This window comes from Equus quagga, chromosome 17 (assembly GCF_021613505.1).
Source record: "Equus quagga isolate Etosha38 chromosome 17, UCLA_HA_Equagga_1.0, whole genome shotgun sequence".
In the NCBI taxonomy this organism is placed as follows: domain Eukaryota; kingdom Metazoa; phylum Chordata; class Mammalia; order Perissodactyla; family Equidae; genus Equus; species Equus quagga.
In genome coordinates, this window is record NC_060283.1 from 16,100,663 (window position 1) to 16,105,009 (window position 4,347).

Consider the following 4,347-nt stretch of genomic DNA (forward strand, 5'->3'; position numbering starts at 1 on the left):
TCTTGGTGGCAAACAAGTCGCAGTCTATTCAGAAACTGAAATATAATAATGTACATCTGATATTTACAATAAAAAGGAAGAAAGTAATGATATTTGCTAAAACATGGATGAAAAAGGAAAAGAACAAATTATTTTGACAATAATACATTTATATAGCTCTCCTCTGTTTTCACCCATCATCTAGTTTTATTTTCTTAATATAATCTGACATTAACTGAAAGTATTTCTAAACTTATTCATTTATGATGTATTTCTTCTTTTTAAATAAATGTTACACAGAATAAATTTCAGCCGTATGATCGTCATTGCTATTTCCCAATACCTAAACAGCATCTGGGGCTCAAGAAATATATTCTTGAAAAATGAATAAACTGTCAACAGGCAGCAAAGCTTTCCTTTTATTAAAATAATTTTATTGAAATGAATATATTGAGGCTCAGAAAACTCCCATTACTTGTCTAAATCAGGCCAGATTATTGCTTAGATCTTCCTTACTCTAAAATTCATAGACTGGAAGAGAGAATGCCCTCCTTTGGCACTGGTTGAGAGAATTAAACTCTTTACTCTTCCATCTGTAGGTGAGGTCTTTTTAAGCCATGGAAAGGAGCAATCACACAGTGACAGAGCTCATCCTTCTGGGCTTCATTAACAGAGCCCCTGATGCAGATGGTCCTGTTCCTAGTGTTTCCTGGTGTGTAATCTTTGACTGTGGTAGGAAATATCACCATCATTGTGGTGATCTGTAATGACTCCTGGCTGCACATGCCTGTGTATTTTCTCAGTGGCAAACTTTCTTTTCTGCACCCTACCTACATCTGGTATTCCTCTGTGTACACCCCAGGGATCCTAGTGACCTGCATGTCTGCACACAAAAGTAACTCCTTTGGTTTCTGTGTAGCTCAGTTCTTCTTCTCCACTGGGCTGGTATACAAAGAGTGTTACCTAACTGCCACAGCTTATGACAGCTGTGCGGCCATTTCCAACCCCCTGCTTTATGCTCAGGTCATGTCAAGGAGAGTATACATCTGTGTGATTGTATATTCCTATACTAGAGGTTCTGTCAATGCAATAATTCCCACCGGCAACACATTCACAATGTATTTTTGTGGTGACAATGTCATTGATGCCTTTTTCTGTGATGTTCCATGCCTAGTGAAGTTGGCATGTCATGTGAAAACAGCTTACAGGCTGTGCTGAACTTGCTACTGGCCTCCAATGTCTTTACTGCCACTGCACTTATATTGGCGTCCTACCTCTTCATCAAGGCCACCATCTTGAGGATCTTTTCCACCCAGGGCTGCCTCAAAGCCTTCTCCACATGCTCTTCCCACTCGATCTCTGTCACCTTGTACTATGGCTCGACTCTCTGCATCTACTCTCACCCAAATTTCAGCTGTTTCCTCTAGAGAGGAAAACTACATTCCACAGTTTATACAGTGGCATTCCCCATGTTGAATCCCATGATCTACAACGTGAGGACTAAAGATGTCAAAGAAGCTCTGAAAAATTTTTCAGGTTAACAAAATCCAAACATTAAATTGACATAAATTTCTTAAATCAATGCCCAGTGAAAGTGGAATTCTTCAGGGGAAGCTTGCAGAAATGGATTGAAAAGAAAAAAGAAAATTTTATTCTGTTAAGAAATCCAGGGGCCGGCGCGCTAGCACAGCATTTAAGTGCACACGTTCCGCTTTTGCGGCCCAGGGTTCGCTGGTTTGGATCCCCGGTGCGGACATGGCACCACTTATCAAGCCATGCTGTGGCAGGCATCTCACATATAAAGTGGAGGAAGATGGTCACAGATGTCAGCTCAGGGCCAGCCTTTCTCAGCAAAAAGAGGGGGATTGGCGTCAATTGTTGGCTCAGGGCTAATCTTCCTCAAACAGCAACAAAAACAACAACAACAACAACAAAGAAATCCAATGAAAAAAATTTATTTCTTTGTATTAGTTTACTTTGTTTTTGTGATCAGACTATAATCTGTACTATGGAATCAATTTACTATTAATATCGTTTTAAAAAGCAGTATTACAGTTTAATGCAAAAAAATGAGTATATGTTACTTTGGGATCAAAGGAATGCACTTTACTTTGCTATCTCCCCTGAGACTGATCCTTTTTTTTTTTTTTTTTACCCCCTACGTGATGGGTATTGTGGGAATGTGATGAAAAGATTATTTGGATATTTGAGGTTTGTGGAATACATCCCAAATCCTTCTTGTCCTGTATACACTGAGCTTATGTGGTATGGAAGAATAAGGAATGTTAAAAATTTTGTGATAAAAAAAGCGAGAGAACTGATATGTTAAATAATAAATTCTGGTGAAAAGATAGATCAGAAATGTCAAAGCTAATAAAAATGGTGAAGTGGCTACAACTATGCGTTCTAAAATTTTCATTTAAATGCATTCTATAAATGTGCTCATTACAACAAGTGTAAGTTTTCAATAGCAAATTCTAACTTCTCAGGCTCAAGGGGCTCATTTGTCAAATGTGATTAAAACTCCTTAATTTGCAGTGTTGTTGCAAAGAGTATTGAGAAAAAAAATTCAACTAAACCTGCCACATACTGAATATTGAGCTGTAAGTTTCTTTGTATTGAAAAATTCCACTGGGGGAAAGAAACAAGCATTGGGTCTAGAATACAATGGGGTTTGGTTTGTTGGTTTTTTGTTTCAGTTGTTTCCCTGAATGTTGTTATTTTCTGCATGCGGATATGTAGTGGTATGGAATGACAGACAGGGTGAAAGACCAACTCATTCTCTGTGCAAAAGATCACTCTTTCATAGTGATATACAATCCTAAAGACACATCTTTCTCCATGGATTTAAAGGTGTTTTGGGTGTTTTCCTTTTTTTTTTTTTTTTGTAATCTAAGCAACTCAAACATTTTGCTTAATGTTAAATTGATGTAGAAGGCTCAATGTTTGCAAAGATATATTCTATCTACTCAAATTAGAGTTTTATGCAAGTACTTGGAGGGAATGACATCAAAAATAAATATGTGTAAATTTCCAAGAGTTTCACCATTCCAAATCTTATTCTTAACAAACAAAGTTTTCCTGCCAAGCTTCAAATTCAAATTATGTACACTAAAACCATTCAATTTTATATTCTCTTTAGGAGACTTCCCAAAGATAAGCAAGATGATAAATTTTTAGAAAATCCAAAACTGCAAAGAAGCAAAATGCAATATTGCGGAACGTCAAACAAGTCAATATTAGAAGTTTACAATAGTTTAATCACAATAAAATAATAAACTGTTAGAAAATGGTTTCCTCAACGTGTCATTGTTTTAAGTATAACTTCTTGAATATATTTGAAATATTACAACGTTTACAAATTATCTATAAGCCCATAATTTGGAAAATACAATAAGAGCATTCTGCAAAAAGATAAGCTTCATCTCTGTGGCCTTATGATCTGTGTTGCTTTCCAGAAGGCCCCCTTGACCTCTTTGTTTCTCAGAATATAGATGAGAGGATTGAGCAATGAGTTGACCAGTGTGTAGAGGAGAGAAGCCACTTTGTCTCTCCACATGGAGTAGGTGGAACTTGGCCCTGAATACATGAAGAGTAAGGATCCACAGAAGAACATGATGGAGATGAGGTAAGAAGCACAGATGGAGAAGGCCTTGTGCCTTCCTGAGGCTCAGCGGATCCTCAAGATAGCCAGAAGGATGTTGAAATAAGAAATCACGATGGCAAGAATGCTGGAGAGTACCGTGAAGCCCACCAAACCCCGGGGGACTTTTCATATACCTGGGTGTCTATACAAGACATTTTTGCCAATGTTATTCCATCACAGAAATAGTGATCAATGATATTTTTACCACAGAAATTCAAGTGGAAATTGTTAACAATATGAGCTACAGCATTCAAGGACCCTCCTATGTAGGAGGCAGCAACCAGTCCAGTACACAGAGAATTGGACATAATACTTGAATAAACTAATGGATTACGGATGGCCACAAGAGAGTCATAAGCCATGGGTGCTAGGAGATAGCAGTCAGTGTAGGCAGCAAGGTAATTAAAGAACAGTTGGGCTGCACATCCAGCCAAGGAAATACACTTATTTTCTGAGACACAAATGGCTAGGATTTGGGGAATATACACAGACGTGTACCAGAAATCCAAAAAAGATATATTGCCGATGAAAAAGTACATAGGAATGTGCAGGTGGGAATCAATATGGATTAAGATAACCATGGTCATGTTTCCTGACATGGTTATCAAACAGAGCATCAGAAATATTTCAGTTAGAATCAGCTGCCACAAGGGATCTTCTGAGAAGCCCACCAAGATGAATTCAGACAGAATGGTGCAATTTCCAACTTCCATGTCCACAGA

The 4,347-nt window shown here is 37.8% G+C and overlaps 2 pseudogenes; one reads left to right on the plus strand and one right to left on the minus strand.

Annotated features, from left to right (window-relative positions):
- Nucleotides 1-596: 596 nt before the first annotated feature.
- Nucleotides 597-1,520, plus strand: LOC124229106 (olfactory receptor 9G1-like; annotated as a pseudogene).
- A 1,880-nt stretch (nucleotides 1,521-3,400) lies between these two features.
- On the minus strand, nucleotides 3,401-4,347 carry LOC124228421 (olfactory receptor 9G4-like; annotated as a pseudogene).